The sequence below is a fragment of the Oncorhynchus kisutch genome, unplaced genomic scaffold (assembly GCF_002021735.2).
Source record: "Oncorhynchus kisutch isolate 150728-3 unplaced genomic scaffold, Okis_V2 scaffold904, whole genome shotgun sequence".
NCBI classification, from domain to species: domain Eukaryota; kingdom Metazoa; phylum Chordata; class Actinopteri; order Salmoniformes; family Salmonidae; genus Oncorhynchus; species Oncorhynchus kisutch.
The window spans coordinates 85,508-109,323 of NW_022262849.1; the positions used below are offsets into that span (position 1 = coordinate 85,508).

Here is a 23,816-nt window from a genome sequence, read left to right on the forward strand (position 1 = left end):
GTAAGACCAGATCTTACTTTGATGGTTTTCAAGATGGATCTGCTCGCCCTGTGCAGGGGAGCAGGATGCCCTGATAGACTGGGTAAGATTGTCCATGTCTGAAACAAAGGTACTTATCAACTCAGAGGCCTCAGGGTCTCTGATCTCACCTATCCTAGGAGTTGGACAAGATGATGTAGTGCCAGAACAACATGATGTACAACCCCTGAATCTTTTAACGATCTCCCGGATCGATTCAGTGGCCTTGGTCTGAAACTCCTCAGTGAGTAGTCTGTCCATACTTTGTGTTGACAGACGAAGACTAGATTTGGCACCTTTGATATTGAGGTTGCTCTCTCCTTGTTTTAGCATCTCCTCAGGACTTTTACAAGCTTCAAGCATCTTCATATGGTCAGCAACAACACAAAGCAGTTCCCTCTTGTCGGGTTCATTTTTCTCCTTATTGCTGAAGTTCAAAACAGTGCCACTGAGGGCTGTCATGACCTGTCCTGTTAAATGTGTCATATCCACCTCAACACCATCCTCTCTGAGAACAACATTCTGCTCAACACTCTTCCCATTAATGTACATCTGAAGTATGTTGGAAACACCAGACACCATCTCCTCAACCACCTTGGTGCTGGAGACACCACCACTGGCAAAAATGACAGGGGACATTCGCCCAGAGACGGGAGTTTGGATGGCCACAGAGATTATGGAATTGACCTTCTTTGACACTTCTCCAACAATAACCCGGGATAGACTTTGAGTGTCTACCTGGTCCTCTCTTTGGATACAGAGGACATTGTTCAGCGACTCTTTGAAGGAATCCTGGACACCAGTGAGGAGACTGTCCTCAGTGATCCCAAAAAAGTCCCTGAGTGGCTCAGATGATATAGACTCACCATCTCCCTGAGTATTTGGCAACACTGTCTGAGACCTTTGAGAATACAAAGCAAACAATACAGCATTCCATATTAAATAGTAGACACGGTAGTGACATTAATACATCATTCAGTAATCAGTTAAACTGGTCATTAAGAGTAAACTGTTATACAGATAACAAAACATATTTTCACAAAATGGGTTATGAATAGTTAGGTGAAACCGGTTTCTTTAGGAATGACTGAACATACCCATTACGAGAGGAGCTTGATTTGGCCGTGCAACACCTTGAGGATTTGCTGCTGCCTCTCTTGCGAACCTTCAGGTTTGTGCTAGAGGATCTCTCTGATTCTGTCAGAGACTTGCCGGATACTGGAGACACATGGCTGTATATCCGTACAAAACGGAAAATTGCAGGGATGATGACCTCCAGGATGGCCTCAGATACAAACCGCACAATCTCCAGGCACATCTCTGCAAGCAATGCCCTCATCACCTGTAGGACCGAAACAGTGTAGGTAAATTACTCATAGCCGGGCTCTGAAACCAAGCTCCTCGAAGAGATACCAACAATCTCACATATGTTCATGAGAATCATGAAAGTGGCATACATTGGAAAGCATGAAAAGCAGTAGGCTACTAAAAAGCTATTTGAATGAAACTGTTTGTGATAATGTGGATGATACTGTAGATAGATAAAAGGTTTGTATCTAATATTCTTGAAACATCTATTAATATATCTATGAATCATTTTCAGGGTGAAGGGACTTACAGGGTCCATCCTGCCAATGCTTAACTGCCTCCATTGCCTATAGGAGATAATTAGATGTTTTTAGCACCAAAAAGCACACCAACACACATACAATTTATAAAATCCTCCAGATGACATTGCATTCAAATACTACAATAGAAGTTTGGACAAACTCCTCAGTAAGTTTTTCCAGAAACCGGATGATAATCGGGTTGAAAGCATCCGGATCGATTGGCGGGAGGTCAAGAGCCCTGGTCTGACAAGCCCTGGAGACACACTCACTTAGGATCTTCTCATTAGATTGTCCCTGGTGAGATGTCCCCTGAACTGCCATCCCAGAGAATTCCACAGATGTAGAGGGACCTGTGTGCAAAGCAGCATTCACCAAGGTAAAGAAGTCAGAAAACATGTAACCTTCTGAGGCAAATATGTATTAGCCAACTTTGTGTACTTTGTGAAGTTAAGTAGCCAAGAAAGTATAACATGTGCACTCTGCTATTAGTCCTCTGCTCAATAGATGTCCATACTAAATTACATTTACATGCAAAAGGATTACATTCAGTGAAATTAGAGTTTAATTTCTGACCTGCATCAGTGATCTGCTCCACTTTGTTTCTCTTGGTCCTCTTGGCCTAAAAAGACAATACAGTCAATGATATACACGTAGATACTGTATGAAGCCATTCCAATACAGCCCTTTGAGTAGAGCAAGGGTAAGACTGATTGCAGGGCTGTCCCCGACAAAAAAAATTATTTGTCGACCGAGAGTCATCCTGTTCTAATGTTAAAATGTATTTTTCCATATCAGACACAGCCTATGTGTTTGAATACAATCACCTACATAGGCACTGAGCTTGGCTGATGCTTTAAAATGACTCAGGAAAGAGCCCGATGGTGACACTGTATTTTTACAGCATAGCAAAGATTAAAAACAGCCGAATCTGTGAAATTGCTTAATTCAACATTTTGCCGGTGCATGAGGCTTGGTGCTCACAGAATCAGTAGTCTATTAAACAAATACTCAAACAGGCAACAGAAGCTATATCTGTCTTACTCCTGTATATATGTATACAGTACCAGTCAAAAGTTTGGACACACCTACTCATTCAAGGCTTTTCTTTATTTGTACTATTTTCTACATTGTAGAATAGTAGTGAAGACATCACAACTATGAAATAACACATATGGAATCATTTAGGTACCAAAAAGTGTTAAACAAATCAAAATATATTTTATATTTGAGATTCTTCAAAGTAGCCATCCTTTGCCTTGATGGCATTTTTGCACACTCTTGGCATTCTCTCAACCAGCTTCACCTGGAATGCTTTTCCAACAGTCTTGAAGGAGTTCCCACATATGCTGAGAACTTATTGGCTGCTTTTCCTTCACTCTGTGGTCCAATTCATCCCAAAACATCTCAATTGGGTTGAGGTTGGGTGATTGTGGATGTCAGGTCATCTGATGCAGCCCTCCATCACTCTCCTTCTTGGTCAAATAGCCCTTACACAGCCTGGAGACGCAAACCAGATGGGATGGCGTATCACTGCAGAATACTATGGTAGCCATGCTGGTTAAGTGTGCCTTGAATTCTAAATAAATCACAGACAGTGTCATCAGCAAAGCACCCCCACACCATCACCACTCCTCCATGCTTCATGGTGGGAACCACACATGCAGAGATCATCTGTACACCTACTCTCACAAAGACATTTTTTGGAATTTGGACTCATCAGACCAAAGGACAGATTTCCACCAGTCTAATGTCCATTGCTCGTGTTTCTTGGCCCAAGCAAGTCTCTTCTTCTTATTGGTGTCCTTTAGTAGTGCTTTCTTCGCAGCAATTTGACCATGAAGGCCTGATTCACGCAGTCTCCTCTGAACAGTTGACGATGAGATGTGTCTGTGACTTGAATTCTGTGGAAACATTTATTTGGCCTGCAATGTGAGGTGCAGTTAACTCTAATGAACTTATCCTCTGCAGCCGAGTTAACTCTGGGTCTTCCTTTCCTGTGGCGGTCCTCATGAAAGCCAGTTTCATCATAGCGCTTGATGGTTTTTGCAACTTGATGGTGTTTGCACTTGATGAAACGTTCAAAGCACTTGAAATTTTCCGGATTGACTTTCATGTCTTAAAGTAATGACGGACTGTTGTTTCTCTTTGCTTATTTGAGCTATTCTTGCCATAATATGGTCTTGGTCATTTACCAAATAGGGCTATCTTCTGTCTTGGCTCAAACTGATTGGCTCAAATGCATTAAGAAGGAAAGAAATTCCTTTACTTAATTTTTTAACAAGGCACACATGTTAATTTATGAAATGCATTCCAGGTGACTACCTCATGAACATGGTTGAGAGAATGCCAAGAGTGTGCAAAGCTGTCATTAAGGCAAAGGGTGACTACTTTGAAGAATCTCAAATATAAAATTGATTATGATTTGGTTAACACTTTTTTGATACGTACATGATTCCATATGTGTTATTTCATAGTTTTGATGTCTTCACAATTATTCTACAATGTAGAAAATAGTAAAAAATAAAGAAAAACCCTTTTGACTGGTAATATATATATATATGGATGATTTACAAAGCCAGGCACATTTAACAATTAGGCTATTGATTATAGACCTAATTTAGTTGGGTTTTCCACTCTCCTCAATTTTCTTAGACAATTAGGCTAAGGCCAGGGCTGTTTCCCCGTCTCTGCTGCTGCCTCTGCAACATTGTTCTCAATCCCAATATGCTGGTTAACTTTGCTATTATGCACATAGCAACATAGGAAAGGGCGGCAATTCTACGGAGCACTGAAGATTATGTTTCAGAACCACGGACAGCGACCGTATCCAATGCAGGAGAAAGCGCATTTGTTATAAAATAATATTTGATTTATTAGTGTTGCACCATTATTGTTACATAATATAACCATATACAATTTCAGTATCACGTCTTAGCGTGATGGACTATGCCATCCCTGTGGCCTTGGCAATGGATTAGTCAACTGAGACAGGCGCGAATCAGACAGGTGTCCATGTGCACCATGAAGAAAAAAAAACTTTTGCGACTGCTCGACTTAAGAAATCCCAGTCAACCAACAGCCTATTGACCAAACTGTCGACCAAATGGGGTCAGCCCTAGATTTACTATTAGGAGATAAAAGGGTATTGCATGGGCAATTTACCTTCCTCAGAGCAACATGCTATAGGGGCAGGTTATAGATATGAAAGATATCACAAATATCCACATCTCTGCTCAATCTATTCCCTTACCTTGACTTTATTTCTCTTCACGGCATCCTGCTCCATCTGAGGCAGGGGATTCTTCTTCACCTTATCCTCATCTTCATCACTCTGATTATCAACAAAATCTCTCTCGGCTGCATCAGTATCAGTGCTCTGTTCAACTGTGGACCTGTTGGCACTGGTCCTCCTCTTGGTCTAAAAAGACAATACAGTCAATGACATACTGTATGTTGCCGTTGCTATACAGGCCTTTGAGAAGAGCTACAGTAAACATTGGTGATTGAATATTAAGAGATGGAAGTCTGTTGTAAGGACAATTTACCCTCCAACCTCACAACAACATGTTATATGGGATATTGGACAGGTTTAAAGTGTGGACATGTAAGACCCCAGATTTCCCTTTCTCTCCTCAGTCTATTCTCTCACCTTAACTTTTCTCCTTGTCACAGCCTTCAGCTCGATCTGAGGCAGGGGATCCTTCACTTCACTATCTTCTGGATAGTTTAAACCCAGGATATCATTCTTCATTTTCTGGACTTGACCTTCCAAACTTTGATGATCATGTGGATCCTCTTCGTTTAAACTCTGGAAGAAAAAAGACCATTCTTTAAATGCTCATGGATATGGACAATATACCACAGCTAAGAGCTGTTCTTACACATGACACAACGCACAGTTATTATAAAATGGTTACCAACTTAATTAGGAAAGTAAAAATAAATGTTTCGTCATACCCGTGGTATATCCATACCCGTGGTATACGCTCCGATATACCACAGCTTTCAGCCAATCAGCATTCAGGACTCAAAACAACCAGTTTATAATGTCCAATATATTAAAAAAATGTACAGGACAGGTTTTCGCTATAAATACACATAGATCCTACTGCCTGATATCAAGATTCATAATTAATGCGTTATGGAGTCACTTATTATTATTATTATTTTTTCGGTAGAATTATGATAAATAGCCTACTGCTGTTATCTTTGCAAGGATCATATTTCAAATCAAATCCATTTATATATCCCTTCGTACATCAGCTGATATCTCAGAGTGCTGTACAGAAACCCAGCCTAAAACCCCAAGCAGCAAGCAATGCAGGTGTAGAAGCACGGTTTGATGTATAGGTTATTATAATGCATGCATTTTTTTTTTACAATATTAAAAATGATAATATTAGCGCCACATTAACGTTAGCCCACACCGCCACCCAGCTGCCACTACTTGCGGCACCCCTACCGTCATGTCCTGTAAACCCTGTGGTTCCTGCTGCAGCATAAAAAAAGACGGTGCAGCGGTTCCTGCACCACTGCATGGGGCTTCTCTGTTAGCAATTCATAGGCTTACCTTATTATCCTCCATGGTTAAAGTCTATGGCTGGAGCCTATGTTCCCATCATGTAAAACTTTACCAAGTGATTACCAAAGAGATAAACTATCGCATTTTATACGGTAACTCAGCCAACGTCATAATGTGAATGCACTTTGACGTAATAAAACAACTTCAGGGATGATCTGTCAATCAATGCAATCAGCGACGCAATACTGGATCCCCATACCACTAAAAAGACCACTCGAAACAATAAATACTGGTGTATTAGCTACGTTTCCGTTTTTTTGTACAATAATGTGATGAGACAACAAATAAATAAGTAAACAACAGCCGACACCAATGATGAGCAATACATAACATTGTAAATAAGAATGTGTTCTTAACTGACTTGCCTCGTTAAATAAGGTTAAATCATTTAATAAAATAAAAATAACAAATCAAATGCAGTAATTTGAGATGAACGCTTGAGGGCGACTACAAACCAGTTTTGAATAAACGAGGACAGAAGCATTACATGTGTTGTTGGGTCAGAGGCGAAGGGTCAAAGTTGAAATGAGAAAAGATGGTGGCCCACGCAGAAATACACGTGGTTCACCATGGTGGCAGCAAAATAAACTTCAGAGATAGTTATTACAAATTACATGAGCTAAACGTGAATTAACAAGTATGGAATGGATGCAAACTGTAGCCCTGGCTAGCTACTGTGGCTAGCACGTTAGCTAACGTGTTACTGTATAGTTACAACAAGTATTCTAATCTTGAGAGAAACTCTTGTTGTCTGTGGTCCTGTAGCTCAGTTGGTACAGCATGGCGCTTGCAACGCAAGAATTATGGGTTCGATTCCTGGGAGCACCCATACATAAAATGTTTATGTGCATGGCCATTGCTTCGTCCCACAACAAACTATTGTTTATACAGACGACTCGTTGCAGAAGCTTCTGTACGTGTAGCCTTGCGTCCTTGATCAACCAACTCAAACGAAAATAACATCTCCACTTAACAACGCCATATTCAGTATCTCTAGGAACAATACTTTGCGGGACAAAGCAAGCATGATCGCCGCTTTGGGTCAAAGTTATTGCTAAATGGCTTATACAGGGAGGCTGAAGAAATTCGGCTTGTCACTAAAAACGGTCACAAACCTTTACAGATGCACAATCGAGAGCATCCTGTCAGGCTGTATCACCGCCTGGTACAGCAACTGCGCAACGTATCACCGGGGAAAAACGACCTGCCCTCCAGGACACTTACACCACCCGATGTCACAGGAAGGCAAAAAAGACCATCAAGGACAACAACCACCCGAGCCACTGCCTGTTCACCCTGCTGTCATCCAGAAGGCGAGGTCAGTACAGGTGCATCAAAGCTGGGACCGAGAGACTGAAAAACAGCTTCTATCTCAAGGCCATCAGACTGTTAACCAGCCATCACTAACATTGAGTGGCTGCTGCCAACATACTGACTCCATCTATAGCCACTTTAATAATTACAAATATGATGTAATAAATGTGTCACTTATATTATATATATATTATATATTTATATGTACATATTCCTATTAATTCCTTTACACTTGTGTGTGTATAAGGTAGTTGTGAAATTGTTAGATTACTTGTTCGATATTACTGCACGGTCGGAACTAGAAGCACAAGCATTTACACTCACAATAACATCTGCTAACCATGTGTATGTGATTTGATTGAATGTTTTCCCCATAAAACCTACCACTGCTTTGATTTCTAATTTGATCATTATTGGTTTATGCTGTGTTAAAATTTGTGTTTAAGCAATAAACTAATTTAAAAAAGAAACTCCTGGTTGTAAACTGATTGCAGTAGCTATGTTTTTGGTATCGCTCTGCGTGTCATTCCTCAACTGTCTGGATTTTACATTCATTTTGGATCTCCACCAAACTGACACACTAAATTAACTAACTGTTTATAACTATGCTATAATCCCACTGAAACATGAACAAGCCTCATTCAGATGATTTTATATGGTCCTTTACACACCAGCTCCGTGGGAAAATTGGATCCTGGCCAAAGGCACAAGTTCATTCAACAGGTGTGAGACATCGAGGATGAGTTTTTGACAATATTAATGTCAACTGCCATATGTTGATGTACATGTCCAACTGGTTTCCTCCTATTTTCAGACTACTGATACCAGACTAGTGTTTTATCACGTGGCCACAGATACTCCCCTATTCTGTCAGTGGTTCCAGATCTACAACAGACAACTGTGTGCGAATAGCGTACAGTATTGAGCAACAGAGAATTAAAATTCCATTGTTATGAGAAAATCATACTTTTTTTAAGTGTCTTGTGCCGTCCCAAACAAAGTACAATAAAATGAAATTGAAATGAAAGCTAAAGGGAATATGCAGTAGGGTTGATAAAGGTCAAGATAAGTTTGACTGGGACTAAAGGAAGCGTAGGATGTTTGGTAACATTTGGCATCCTAAACTTGTTTACATGTGACAAAGTAGGCTACAGGACCATATAGTGCTTCTACCCAAGTGGTGGCCCATCATGTCTTTAGGAGCTACAGTCTTTTTTTTTCTTTTTTTCCAACCAGGCATTAACCAAGACATATAGCTAGAATGTTATGGAGTGATATTAGTGCCAACACAAACTGAATTTCAGATTCAACATCATATCGCTCCATAGACTCTTGTGTGCCTGGTTTGGCCAAAGATTACTACACATTGTGGCCCTCTAGGAAAAATACCAAACTCTCTTTGAAGTCTCTGACTTCCTCCCTATAGGCTGTCTCATCGTCGTTGGTGATCAGGCCCTACCACAGTTGTGTCATTGGCAAACTTAATGATGGTGATGGAGCCGCAGGTAAACATGGAGTACAGGAAGGGCCTAAGCAGGCACCCCTGAGGGGTCCCCGTGTTGAGGGTCAGCATGGAGGATATGATGTTGCCTACCCTCACCACCTGGGACGGCCTGTCAGGAAGTCCAGGATCCAGTTACAAATTGTTGCCTACCCTCACCACCTGGGGGCGGCTCATTAGGAAATGACAGGATCCAGACGCAACTGGTTTCAAGTGGCCAAGAGAACTCATGTGATCTCCGACTGCTAGCGAGTGGACGAACTGGGAATCAGACAAGGGAACATTTACATCAATGTATGGATAGAGACTTCAGCTTTCTTCTCATGTGTATATCCTGTCAAACGATAAACGTTGCACTAACCCCGCACTTTTAAAATGGCTCTGTTCCCATGGAAATGTGCACATGTTTAGAGAGAGTAATTGGTTACATATTTCATGTCGAACCTAGACTTTCAAATCTCTTATTCCCCAACAACTGACAATTGGGACCTCCCCCCTATCTCGGGCTCTGTAATAGTCACATTTTTTCTGACGATTATCAGAATCCCACAGTTCTTAGCTTTCTAACAGTACTTAACTGGCATTCTGCCCCTGAGCAAGGGAGTTAACCCACTGTTCCCCGGGCGCCGATGACGTGAATGTCGATTAAGGCAGACCCCGCACATCTCTGATTCAGAGTGGTTGGGTTAAATGCGTAAGACACATTTTAGTTGAATACATTCAGTTGTACAACTGACTAGGTATTCCCCTTTCCCTAAGCATGTTTCTGTAAGGACCGAAATGTACTTTATGAGGGCAGTATACAATATTATGCATCGTTTATAAAATGCCACCAGAGGGCGTCAGAGTTGAACAGGTTAAGAACAGCTATGGCTACAGACAAACAGGTATTCATTGGTATAAGTACTTTAAGGAATGAGCAGCAAGGCAGCATGATTTCAACAAGCACTTCACCTGTCATTGCAATACAATTCTAACTAGGCCTCTATACAAACAGCAGTAGAGCTAAGTATAGCTTCCCCCCCCCAAAAACACAAAGTTCTACGTAACAAATACCCAGTGTTTTTAATCCAAACCATGAAACAGTGTTTTTACTATGAGGAGAAAACAACCTTTTGTGTCTAAGACACCAAAACCAGTTTGACTTAGGGTAATATATTAACATTCCAGTTTGATCCGGTTAAGATCTGAAGAGTTCAAAAGAGGTTTGAATGTTAAATGCAATGATATACATTCTCAATAAGTTAACACTGTAGGCTGCTGTTGTGTATAGCGTATTAGACTTGGAGGGCTATAGTTCTTTTCTCCAAGGCACAGGTATGGAACAAAACATGCACGGAGGAGGACTAAAATGAACTTCAAAATATCAAGGAAGTGGGATTCAAACATGTGTTAAATCATACAGAAATATGCATGCCAGAGGGACCATTTTGAAACAAAATAGTAAAATAATTTCTTTGTGGGAAGCATTACATCCATTTTTGTGTGAAATCATACAAATCTGCCATTTCAATGAAAATACAGTACTGCATTCAAAAACCCATCTCGTAGAATTTGATTAGGGTTATTAGTCACAATTTGCTGGAGTCGAAAGGTTCATGTTCCCTTACAGAGTTCAAGTATGCCCCATAACTTCCTCCAGTAGCCTCTAACATCAACCTAACTCCAAACTGCAGTAGTGAGTGAAACTCGTCTATAGTTGATGCGTGATAGTCGTCCCATTTTAGTCTTGTGTTCCCTAAACAAGCTCCTCAAGGTCTACAAATTCGGAAAGCTCACGAACAGCCGATTGTTACAGTCAGTGCACCCAGGCGATTGGTTCAGCTCCGATAACCTAAAGGATGCATTCATGTGGTCATATATCCCCCTTACAGGAAGTTCCTAAGGTTCCATCTCAAGGCTGTAGGCTCTCAGGGAAGCTCACCAGGGTCTTGACCTGACTGCAATTTGGCATCGTAACCGACTTCAGTGGCAAATGCTCACCTTCAATGACCACTGGCACACTGGAGAAGTGAGAAGTGTGCTCTTCACAGATCCCGGTTTCAACTATACTGGGCTGACAGCAGACAGCGTGGATGGTGTCGTGCGGTTTGCTGATGTCAACATTGTGAACAGAGTGCCTAATGGTGGCGGTGGGGTTATGGTATGGGCAGGCATAAGCTACGGATATTGAACACAATGCATTTTATCGATGGCAATTGGAATGCAAAGAGAGACCATGACGATATCCTGAGGTCCATTGTCGTGCCACATGTCGAAAGGATCTGTACGCAATTGCTGGAAGCTAAAAATGTCCCAGTTCTTACATGGCCTGCATACTCATCAGACGTGATGGCAGCGTGTTCCAGTTCCCGCCAATATCCAGCAACTTCTCACAGCCATTGAAGAGGAGTGGGACAACATTCCACAGACCACAATCAACAGCATAAGGCAAATGATGGTCACACCAGATACTGACTGGTTTTCTGATCCATGCTAGGGTTGAATATTTTCCCAGAATTGTACTAATGAATAATGATGAATAACTTTGAATAACGAATGAATAACTTTTGTTATTCATATCAGGTAACCTGGTATTTCATGCCAAAACCGGAAGTGTCATTCAAAAGCATTATAAAGCATATACAGTGCCTACGGAAAGTATTCAGACCCCTCGACTTTCTCTACATTTTGTTAGGTTACAGCCTTATTGTAAAATTTATTACACCGTTTCCCCCCCCTCATCAATCTACACACAATACCCCATAATGACAAAGCAAAAACGTGATTTTAGAAATTTTTGCTAATTTATAAAAAATTAAAAATGGAAATATCACATTTACATAAGTACTCAGACCCTTTACTCAGTACTTTGTTGAAGCACCTTTGGTAGCAATTACAATCTCGAGTCTTCTTGGGTATGATGCTACATGCTTGACACATCTGTATATGGAGAGCGTTGCTACACAGCCTTTTGGCAAACACCAAGCTGGCTGTCATGTGCCTTTTATTGAGGAGAGGCTTCCGTCTGGTCACTCTGCCATAAAGGCCTGATTGGTGGAGTGCTGTAGAGATGGTTGTCCTTCTGGACGGTTCTCCCATATCCACAGAGGAACTCTGGAGCTCTGTCACAGTGACCATTGGGTTCGTGGTCACCTCCCTGACCAAGGCCCTTCTCCCCCGATTGCTCAGTTTGGCCGGGCGGCCAGCTCTAAGGAAGTCTTAGTGGTTCCAAACTTCTTCCATTTTAGATTGATGGATGCCACTGTGTTCTTGGGGACCTTCAATGCTTTTTTGGTACCCTTCCCCAGATCTGTGCCTCAACACAATCCTGTCTCGGAGCGCTACAGACAGTTCTTTCCACCTCATGGCTTGGTTTTAGCTCCAACATGCACCGTCAACTGTGGGACCTTATCTAGACAGGTGCGTGATTTTCCAAATCATGTCCAATCAATTGAATTTACCACAGTTGGACTCCGATCAAGTTGTAGAAACATCAAGGATGATCAATGGAAACAGGATGCACTTGAGCTCAATTTCGAGTCTCATAGCAAAGGGTCGGATTTTTTAAATTTTTGATCAAAATTCTAGAAACCTGTTTTCCCTTTTCCATTATGGGGCATTGTGTACTCCATTTTAGAATAAGGCTGTAACGTAACAAAATGTGGAAAAAGTCAAGGGGTCTGAATACTTTCCAAATGCACTGTATGTATACACATTGTGGTTGTACTTTATACTGTACTACTATATTTAAAAATTTTCATTGTGTTTTATTGTTTCAAGTACTTGTTTTATATTTTCTCCGATATATCTTCCATGTAAAAAACCTGTCTGATCAGGTTTAATAATATCCGACATCTTTTTATTTCTATGTGCTATGCATTTTGCTAGGATTTTTGTGTAAGTGTAAGGTGCCTCCTGTTTTTTTAGACGGGATCTTTACATTTACAACACGGGTCTTGTTTCAGTAATAGTGAAAACAAACCTTCTTGCTGAGTTCATGATTCTTTACTTTTTTTTAGGAGTGGTTAAAATACGTTAATAGTGGATCATTGAGTAGGTCAAAAAAGGTTTCATATACGCTACCGTTCAAAAGTTTGGGGTCACATAGAAATATCCTTATTTTTTAAACAAAAGGACATTTTTTGTATAAAAAATATAATAACATCAAATTGATCCGAATTAATGTTGTAAATGACTATTGTAGCTGGAAACAGCAGATTTTGTATGGAATATCTACATAGGCATACAGAGGCCCATTATCAGCAACCATCACTCCTGTGTTCCAATGGCACGTTGTGTTAGCTAATCCAAGTTTATTGTTTTTAGAAAACCCTATTTCAATTATATTACCACAGCTGAAAACTGTTGTCCCGATTAAAGAAGCAATAAAACTGGCCTTCTTTAGACTAGCTGAGTATTTGGAACATAAGCATTTGTGTGTTTGATTACAGGCTCAAAATGGCCAGAAACAAATAACTTTCTTCTGAAACTCGTCAGTCTATTCTTGTTCTGAGAAATGAAGGCTATTCCATGTGAGAATTTGCCACGAAACTGAAGATCTCATACAACACTGTGTACTACGCCCTTCACAGAACAGCGCAAACTGTCTCAAACCAGAATAGAAAGAGGAGTGGGAGGCCCCGGTGCACAACTGAGCAAGAGGATAAGTACATTAGATTGTATAGTTTGAGGAACAGACACCTCACAAGTCCTCAACTGGCAGCTTCATTAACACTGTAGGCTGCTGGTGTGTATAGTATATTAGACTTGGAGGGATATAGTTGTTTTCTCCAAGGCACAGGTATGGAACAAAACATTCAAGTATGACTAAAATTAACTTCAAAATATCAAGGTATTGGGATTCAAACACATGTATTAAATCATGCAAAAATATGCATGCCAGAGGGACCATTTGTAACAAAATAGTAAAATAATTTATTTGTAGGAAGCATTACATACATTTTTGTGTGAAATCATAAATATCTGCCATTTCAATGAAAATACAGTACTGCATTCAAAAACCCATCTCGTAGAATTTGATTAGGGTTATTAGTCACAATTTGCAGGAGAGTAGAAAGGTTCATGTTCCCTTAAATAGTTCAAGTAAGCCCCATAACTTCCTCCAGTAGACTCTAACATCAACCTAACTCCAAACTGCAGTAGTGAGTGAAACTTGTCTATAGTTGATGCGTGATAGTCGTGCTGGTTTGCAGCATATGCATTCTCCATATTGTGTCAACATGCGCCAGACTGTAGAAAACCCACTCAAACGTGTTTCTGTAAAACACGAGTAGCAGCAGAGAAAAAAAAAGATTTCAGTACAAATAAATAGGATCGATTGAGCATGTCACACCTGAAGAAAGGACTCTCACGATGGCCGTCTTCGACACTGCCAGCTGACATCCAAGCAGGTGAGTAACACTTAGAGAGCACTCTGACAGGTGCCGTTTGTCATGACATCTTAGCAGAACCTTTCAACTGGCCAGTGTTAAGAAGCTACGGCTTACATCCTGATCCTCTTTTTTCCCTTTCCAGAGGATGTTGCTGTGGTCATCCCGGATGTCACCCCACACCATGCAGAGCTAGGAAAGGGGCAGTCAGGCTTTGGAGGGCAGTGTGCTGCTGCGCCTGCCACAAGCAAGAGGAGGAACAATATTAATTATTCATCAGACCTTCAGAAATGGGATTGAACCATAGACCATTAAATTATTTGCATTATAATTGAACTCAATTCTGCTTTTCTTCTGTTTACTACTTAATTTCAGAATTTCTATAAACTTTCACTTTGTAAGTGTGGAGTAGGTTGTATAAATAAGTGGGAAACATCACAAGTTTAATGCTTTGAATAATTGACTTTGTACATTAAAAAATATATGTATTATTTGACAACAAAAAAACAGAGGGCGCTCAACCAACGTTGAGTTGAGGTGCAGCCAAAAATTTGATCATCATCATAGAAAAGGAAAAAGCCCAACTCTTGCTCACTATAAAAAATGCATTGTTTAATTCAGGCAAGGTTAAAGATTAACGTTTCGGCCTAGTCTATGATGATATGCAAGTTGACTTAGCACATCTATTTCCTTCTTAAAATGTCAACATTCTGGAAAGTAGAGTTGTGCAAAAGCTAATTGCACAACTAAATATACTCATCAGAAAATTTGGGGATTAACTTCAGAGCGCATGCATTTCAAGTATTAGCTCTACCGTAGAGGTACATCCCCTTACTATATAATAGCAGGGTTGCCATTTTGAGAACTTTTTTTTCTTCAAAGTCCTCCAGTGAAAGAACCTTCCCATGGTACCAGCTATCTTTCAGTAAGGCACGGATGGGATTTGAACCCATGATCTTCGGTTTACAAGACCGACGCCTTATCGCTTGGCCACCATGCCACTCTATACTGCAAGATATTTATCAAAATTCTGGAAAGTAATAGTTGTGTAATGTGAATTTGGCACACAAATAACATCTCTGTTTCCTGTGAGAATTTCAACATTCTGGAAAGTAGGAGTTGTGTAATGTGAATTTGGCACACAAATACTCAGTGGAGAACCTTGGGATTGAACCAAGGACCTCATACTAAAATAGCATGCACTCCCCCTCTGAGCTTCGATCCAATTTTATTTGCAGATAAAATGCAATATTAATACAATGTACTTTTATATACACCACTCCATTGAAACTACAATGAAATGATAGCAGCAATTCTAAATACAAGCAAGTATGGACAGTCATCTAACCCATGAACTTCAGTTTTTGAAAATGATGCAATTGAAGTTGGCAACCATGCCACTTCTGTTACATAAATGTACGAACAGGGATTGAACACATGTTCTTCAGATTACAAGAGCAAATTATTTAGCACGTCTCTGTTTCCTGCTGAGAACTTCAACATTCTGGAAAGTAGGAGATGGGCCATTGCAAAAATTTGAATGGAGAAGCTGGGGATTGAACCCAGGACCTCATACATGCGAAGCATGCGCTCTACCACTGAGCTATATCCCCTTTCTGGGAAAGAAATGGTTTTTTCTTATTTTTTTAAATTTCACCCATAATTAATCAGGTAAGCTAGTTGAGAACAAGTTTTCATATTCAACTGCGACCTGGCCAAGATAAAGCAAAGCAGCGCAACACAAACAACAACACAGAGTTACAGATGGAATAAACAAGCGTACAGTCAATAACACAATAGAAGAAAAAAAAGAAAGTCTATATACAGTGCGTGCAAATGGAGGTAAGGCAAGAAATAGGCCATAGTAGCGAAGTATTTACAATTTAGCAAATTAACACTGGAGTGATAGATGAGCAGATGATGATGTGCAAGTAGAAATACTGGTGTGCAAAGATCAGAAAGTATATTAAAACAATATGGGGATGAGGTAGGTAGATTGGGTGGGCTATTTACAGATGGGCTTTGTACAGCTGCAGCGATCAGTTAGCTGCTCAGATAGCCGATGTTTAAAGTTAGCAGTGTTGCCAACACCTCAGTAAGGAAAGTAGCTATTGGCTGTCCTAAAAGTCACTAGAAGTTGCTAAATGATGTCATCACCTAATTTGCATAATTGTCCATGTGCATGTAATTGTGATGGACACTGTAGGAGTGAGGAATAACATTGTGGAAGAGACAAAAAGTGAGTAAAATGAAAATGTCTGCAAGTATTCAGAGGGGTCTGAATACTTGCTAAATACAGCGACTAAGTCACTAAGTTGGCAACACTGAAAGTTAGTGAGGGAAATATGTCTCCAGCTTCAGCGATTTTTGCAATTCGTTCCAGTCATTGTCAGCAGAGAACTGGAAGGAAAGGCGGCCAAAGGAGGTGTTGGCTTTGGGGATGACCAGTGAGATATACCTGCTGGAACGCGTGCTACGGGTGGGTGTTGTTATCGTGACCAGTGAGCTGAGATAAGGCGGAGCTTTACCTAGCATAGACTAAAAAGATGACCTGGAACCAGTGGGTCTGGTGACGAATATGTAGCGAGGGCCAGCTGACTAGAGCATACAGGTCGTAGTGGCCATATCAATACAATTGACCCTTTCTTTACACTGTTCTAATGAAAGTACATTTCCATAATATCATCTAGCTTCCATAAACGTCGAACAAGGCTTGAACCCAGGATTGAACCCATGTGCTTCAGTTTACAAAAACAGATGACTTAGCACATCTATTTCCTTCTTAAAATGTCAACATTCTGGAAAGTAGAGTTGTGCAAAAGCAAATTTCACAACTAAATATACTCGTCAGAAAATTTGGGGATTAACTTCAGAGCGCATGCATTTCAAGTATTAGCTCTACCGTAGAGGCACATCCCCTTCCTATATAATAGCAGGGTTGCCATTTTGAGAACTTTTGTTTCTTCTTCAAAGTCCTCCAGTGAAAGAACCTTCCCATGGAACCAGCTATCTTTCAGTAAGGCACGGATGGGATTTGAACCCATGACCTTCGGTTTACAAGACCGACGCCTTACAGCTTGGCCACCATGCCACTCTATTCTGCAAGATATTTATCAATATTCTGGAAAGTAGTAGTTGTGTAATGTGAATTTGGCACACAAATAACATCTCTGTTTCCTGTGAGAATTTCAACATTCTGGAAAGTAGGAGTTGTGTAATGTGAATTTGGCACACAAATACTCAGTGGAGAACCTTGGATTGAACCAAGTACTAAAATAGCATGCACTCCCCCTCTGAGCTTCGATCCAATTTTATTTGCAGATAAAATGCAATATTAATACAATGTACTTTTTATATACACCACTCCATTGAAACTACAATGAAATGATAGCAGCAATTCTAAATACACGCAAGTATGGACAGTCATCTAACCCATGAACTTCAGTTTTTGAAAATGATGCAATTGAAGTTGGCAACCACTTCTGTTACATAAATGTACGAACAGGGATTGAACACATGTTCTTCAGATTACAAGAGCAAATTATTTAGCACGTCTCTGTTTCCTGCTGAGAATTTCAACATTCTGGAAAGTAGGAGATGGGCCATCGCAAAAATTTGAATGGAGTAGCTGGGGATTGAACCTAGGACCTCATACATGCGAAGCATGCGCTCTACCACTGAGCTACATCCCCTTTCTGGGAAAGAAATGGTTTTTTCTTATTTTTTTAAATTTCACCTATAATTAATCAGGTAAGCTAGTTGAGAACAAGTTTTCATATTCAACTGCGACCTGGCCAAGATAAAGCAAAGCAGCGCAACACAAACAACAACACAGAGTTACAGATGGAATAAACAAGCGTACAGTCAATAACACAATAGAAGAAAAAAAGAAAGTCTATATACAGTGCGTGCAAATGGAGGTAAGGCAAGAAATAGGCCATAGTAGCGAAGTATTTACAATTTAGCAAATTAACACTGGAGTGATAGATGAGCAGATGATGATGTGCAAGTAGAAATACTGGTGTGCAAAGAGCAGAAAGTATATTAAAACAATATGGGGATGATGTAGGTAGATTGGGTGGGCTATTTACAGATGGGCTTTGTACAGCTGCAGCGATCAGTTAGCTGCTCAGATAGCCGATGTTTAAAGTTAGCAGTGTTGCCAACACCTCAGTAAGGAAAGTAGCTATTGGCTGTCCTAAAAGTCACTAGAAGTTGCTAAATGATGTCATCACCTAATTTGCATAATTGTCCATGTGCATGTAATTGTGATGGACACTGTAGGAGTGAGGAATAACATTGTGGAAGAGACAAAAAGTGAGTAAAATGAAAATGTCTGCAAGTATTCAGAGGGGTCTGAATACTTGCTAAATACAGCGACTAAGTCGCTAAGTTGGCAACACTGAAAGTTAGTGAGGGAAATATGTCTCCAGCTTCAGCGATTTTTGCAATTCGTTCCAGTCATTGTCAGCAGAGAACTGGAAGGAAAGGCGGCCAAAGGAGGTGTTGGCTTTGGGGATGACCAGTGAGATATACCTGCTGGAACGCGTGCTACGGGTGGGTGTTGTTATCGTGACCAGTGAGCTGAGATAAGGCGGAGCTTTACCTAGCATAGACTAAAAAGATGACCTGGAACCAGTGGGTCTGGCGACGAATATGTAGCGAGGGCCAGCCGACTAGAGCATACAGGTCGTAGTGGCCATATCAATACAATTGACCCTTTCTTTACACTGTTCTAATGAAAGTACATTTCCATAATATCATCTAGCTTCCATAAACGTCGAACAAGGCTTGAACCCAGGATTGAACCCATGTGCTTCAGTTTACAAAAACAGATGACTTAGCACATCTATTTCCTTCTTAAAATGTCAACATTCTGGAAAGTAGAGTTGTGCAAAAGCTCATTTCACAACTAAATATACTCATCAGAAAATTTGGGGATTAACTTCAGAGCGCATGCATTTCAAGTATTAGCTCTACCGTAGAGGTACATCCCCTTACTATATAATAGCAGGGTTGCCATTTTGAGAACTTTTTTTTTCTTCAAAGTCCTCCAGTGAAAGAACCTTCCCATGGTACCAGCTATCTTTCAGTAAGGCACGGATGGGATTTGAACCCATAATCTTCGGTTTACAAGACCGACGCCTTACCGCTTGGCCACCATGCCACTCTATACTGGAAGATATTTATCAATATTCTGGAAAGTAGTAGTTGTGTAATGTGAATTTGGCACACAAATAACATCTCTGTTTCCTGTGAGAATTTCAACATTCTGGAAAGTAGGAGTTGTGTAATGTGAATTTGGCACACAAATACTCAGTGGAGAACCTTGGGATTGAACCAAGTACTAAAATAGCATGCACTCCCCCTCTGAGCTTCGATCCAATTTTAGTAGCTATTGGCTGTCCTAAAAGTCACTAGAAGTTGCTAAATGATGTCATCACCTAATTTGCATAATTGTCCATGTGCATGTAATTGTGATGGACACTGTAGGAGTGAGGAATAACATTGTGGAAGAGACAAAAAGTGAGTAAAATGAAAATGTCTGCAAGTATTCAGAGGGGTCTGAATACTTGCTAAATACAGCGACTAAGTCGCTAAGTTGGCAACACTGAAAGTTAGTGAGGGAAATATGTCTCCAGCTTCAGCGATTTTTGCAATTCGTTCCAGTCATTGTCAGCAGAGAACTGGAAGGAAAGGCGGCCAAAGGAGGTGTTGGCTTTGGGGATGACCAGTGAGATATACCTGCTGGAACGCGTGCTACGGGTGGGTGTTGTTATCGTGACCAGTGAGCTGAGATAAGGCGGAGCTTTACCTAGCATAGACTAAAAAGATGACCTGGAACCAGTGGGTCTGGCGACGAATATGTAGCGAGGGCCAGCCGACTAGAGCATACAGGTCGTAGTGGCCATATCAATACAATTGACCCTTTCTTTACACTGTTCTAATGAAAGTACATTTCCATAATATCATCTAGCTTCCATAAACGTCGAACAAGGCTTGAACCCAGGATTGAACCCATGTGCTTCAGTTTACAAAAACAGATGACTTAGCACATCTATTTCCTTCTTAAAATGTCAACATTCTGGAAAGTAGAGTTGTGCAAAAGCTCATTTCACAACTAAATATACTCATCAGAAAATTTGGGGATTAACTTCAGAGCACATGCATTTCAAGTATTAGCTCTACCGTAGAGGTACATCCCCTTACTATATAATAGCAGAGTTGCCATTATGAGGACTTTTTTTTTCTTCAAAGTCCTCCAGTGAAAGAACCTTCCCATGGTACCAGCAATCTTTCAGTAAGGCACGGATGGGATTTGAACCCATGATCTTCGGTTTACAAGACCGACGCCTTACCGCTTGGCCACCATGCCACTCTATACTGGAAGATATTTATCAATATTCTGGAAAGTAGTAGTTGTGTAATGTGAATTTGGCACACAAATAACATCTCTGTTTCCTGTGAGAATTTCAACATTCTGGAAAGTAGGAGTTGTGTAATGTGAATTTGGCACACAAATACTCAGTGGAGAACCTTGGGATTGAACCAAGTACTAAAATAGCATGCACTCCCCCTCTGAGCTTCGATCCAATTTTATTTGCAGATAAAATGCAATATTAATACAATGTACTTTTTATATACACTACTCCATTGAAACTACAATGAAATGATAGCAGCAATTCTAAATACACGCAAGTATGGACAGTCATCTAACCCATGAACTTCAGTTTTTGAAAATGATGCAATTGAAGTTGGCAACCATGCCACTTCTGTTACATAAATGTACGAACAGGGATTGAACAGATGTTCTTCAGATTACAAGAGCAAATTATTTAGCACGTCTCTGTTTCCTGCTGAGAATTTCAACATTCTGGAAAGTAGGAGATGGGCCACTGCAAAAATTTGAATGGAGAAGCTGGGGATTGAACCCAGGACCTCATACATGCGAAGCATGCGCTCTACCACTGAGCTACATCCCCTTTCTAGGAAAGAAATGGTTTTTTCTTATTTTTTTAAATTTCACCTATAATTAATCAGGTAAGCTAGTTGAGAACAAGTTTTCATATTCAACTGCGACCTGGCCAAGATAAAGCAAAGCAGCGCAACACAAACAACAACACAGAGTTACAGATGGAATAAACAAGCGTACAGTCAATAACACAATAGAAGAAAAAAAAGAAAGTCTATATACAGTGCGTGCAAATGGAGGTAAGGCAAGAAATAGGCCATAGTAGCGAAGTATTTACAATTTAGCAAATGAACACTGGAGTGATAGATGAGCAGATGATGATGTGCAAGTAGAAATACTGGTGTGCAAAGAGCAGAAAGTATATTAAAACAATATGGGGATGAGGTAGGTAGATTGGGTGGGCTATTTACAGATGGGCTTTGTACAGCTGCAGCGATCAGTTAGCTGCTCAGATAGCCGATGTTTAAAGTTAGCAGTGTTGCCAACACCTCAGTAAGGAAAGTAGCTATTGGCTGTCCTAAAAGTCACTAGAAGTTGCTAAATGATGTCATCACCTAATTTGCATAATTGTCCATGTGCATGTAATTGTGATGGACACTGTAGGAGTGAGGAATAACATTGTGGAAGAGACAAAAAGTGAGTAAAATTAAAATGTCTGCAAGTATTCAGAGGGGTCTGAATACTTGCTAAATACAGCGACTAAGTCGCTAAGTTGGCAACACTGAAAGTTAGTGAGGGAAATATGTCTCCAGCTTCAGCGATTTTTGCAATTCGTTCCAGTCATTGTCAGCAGAGAACTGGAAGGAAAGGCGGCCAAAGGAGGTGTTGGCTTTGGGGATGACCAGTGAGATATACCTGCTGGAACGCGTGCTACGGGTGGGTGTTGTTATCGTGACCAGTGAGCTGAGATAAGGCGGAGCTTTACCTAGCATAGACTAAAAAGATGACCTGGAACCAGTGGGTCTGGCGACGAATATGTAGCGAGGGCCAGCCGACTAGAGCATACAGGTCGTAGTGGCCATATCAATACAATTGACCCTTTCTTTACACTGTTCTAATGAAAGTTCATTTCCATAATATCATCTAGCTTCCATAAACGCCGAACAAGGATTGAACCCATGTGCTTCAGTTTACATAAACAGATGACTTAGCACATCTATTTCCTTCTTAAAATGTCAACATTCTGGAAAGTGGGAGTTGTGCAAAAGCTCATTTAATTAGACTCACTTTGACTTTATATAGTGCACCTAGAGAAGGTTTCTTGATTAAGACCATACTGGCTGAGTACGCCTGATCTCGGAAGCTAAGCAGGGTCGGGCCTGGTTAGTACTTGGATGGGAGACTGCCTGGTACCAGGTGCTGTAAGCTTTTTGTCACTGCCTTGTGGAATTTCAACTCTTTGTCCGTTTTTTCCCACAAGGCTGAAATATGTGCCCTCGCTTTGAAATAAGTAAGCAAGGTTAGTTTGTATTTCATCCAACAATCTGTGCTACATATTATGGCTACAGTATATGCAATTTCTTCCACTTTTTGATTGACACAAAGATGCTTATCTAAATGGTGAAAATGCAACATCTGTTAACCCTTCGAAACAGCCCCTATGACCATTTTAAGGCACATCCGTTTGGCACAGGAAGCTGAACGTGAACACATATCCTCATTGGGGTATGCTTTTACAGAATCCTGAGTTTTAAGTCTATACGTTAAGAACTGACTGATTTACACAAGGTTGAATTCACTATTTCTATCAAACATCCGTTTGGGTATGGAAAAACACTTTTAGGGTGATTTTAACCACTTCCGGTTGCTTCAGGAAGCTTAGAATCAACACAGGTAGACCTCATAGTGGGCTGATGGATTGTCATCGAATACAGGTTCATACGGCATTCATAACCCACATAGGCTTCAGGTTGAATTTAGGGTTGCAGGCAATGTATTCCTAATGGGAGAGAAGTCAGTCAAAACTGTTTGAGGTAGACACCTTCTTTTAACTGTTAAGGGTTAATACTACACGGTCAAGGTTAGGCTTGCACAGATCGGGAGGACCTCAGGAATGTACCTGAGGTCGAATTGTGCTTCTCACCCTAACGGTTCTCTCACTGTCACCAAAAAGCAAATGACATTTAGGGCCAGACTTCATTTTGGGCCTACTTTTTCTCATGGTAACTGTGCTTAGACCGAGCGAGCTACGGTCAAGCGGGGCATCTCGTTGAACTTGGCACAGCCTAGAGATTATGGTAATACCTTTGCAGGCTCTGTGTGTCTTTAAGCACCACACTTTGTCACTCCATCCTTGCTGTGTGTGTGTGTGTGAGAGAGCTTTTCTTTGACATCTGTTGGGAAAATGTTGTCGTGGACATAGAAATATAACACGATTAGATGTTCTATGAAAAAGGTGTACTTATGAGAGCAAAAACCTTGGGGGGGGGCAATCAGTCAAAACATT

At 40.6% G+C, this 23,816-nt stretch overlaps 7 non-coding genes across 7 annotated transcripts; all 7 read right to left on the bottom strand.

The window, feature by feature from the left end:
- Nucleotides 1–15,325: 15,325 nt before the first annotated feature.
- trnat-ugu (transfer RNA threonine (anticodon UGU)) lies at nt 15,326–15,397 on the bottom strand. Its single transcript has one exon. It is a non-coding gene; the product is annotated as a tRNA-Thr (tRNA).
- Nucleotides 15,398–15,938: 541 nt separating this feature from the next.
- Nucleotides 15,939–16,010, bottom strand: trnaa-cgc (transfer RNA alanine (anticodon CGC)). The gene has a single exon. It is a non-coding gene; the product is annotated as a tRNA-Ala (tRNA).
- A 1,406-nt stretch (nt 16,011–17,416) lies between these two features.
- trnat-ugu (transfer RNA threonine (anticodon UGU)) lies at nt 17,417–17,488 on the bottom strand. Its single transcript has one exon. It is a non-coding gene; the product is annotated as a tRNA-Thr (tRNA).
- Nucleotides 17,489–18,017: 529 nt separating this feature from the next.
- On the bottom strand, nt 18,018–18,089 carry trnaa-cgc (transfer RNA alanine (anticodon CGC)). The gene has a single exon. It is a non-coding gene; the product is annotated as a tRNA-Ala (tRNA).
- Nucleotides 18,090–19,492: 1,403 nt separating this feature from the next.
- trnat-ugu (transfer RNA threonine (anticodon UGU)) lies at nt 19,493–19,564 on the bottom strand. The gene has a single exon. It is a non-coding gene; the product is annotated as a tRNA-Thr (tRNA).
- Nucleotides 19,565–20,701: 1,137 nt separating this feature from the next.
- On the bottom strand, nt 20,702–20,773 carry trnat-ugu (transfer RNA threonine (anticodon UGU)). The gene has a single exon. It is a non-coding gene; the product is annotated as a tRNA-Thr (tRNA).
- A 535-nt stretch (nt 20,774–21,308) lies between these two features.
- On the bottom strand, nt 21,309–21,380 carry trnaa-cgc (transfer RNA alanine (anticodon CGC)). The gene has a single exon. It is a non-coding gene; the product is annotated as a tRNA-Ala (tRNA).
- Between the last annotated feature and the right edge of the window lie 2,436 nt (nt 21,381–23,816).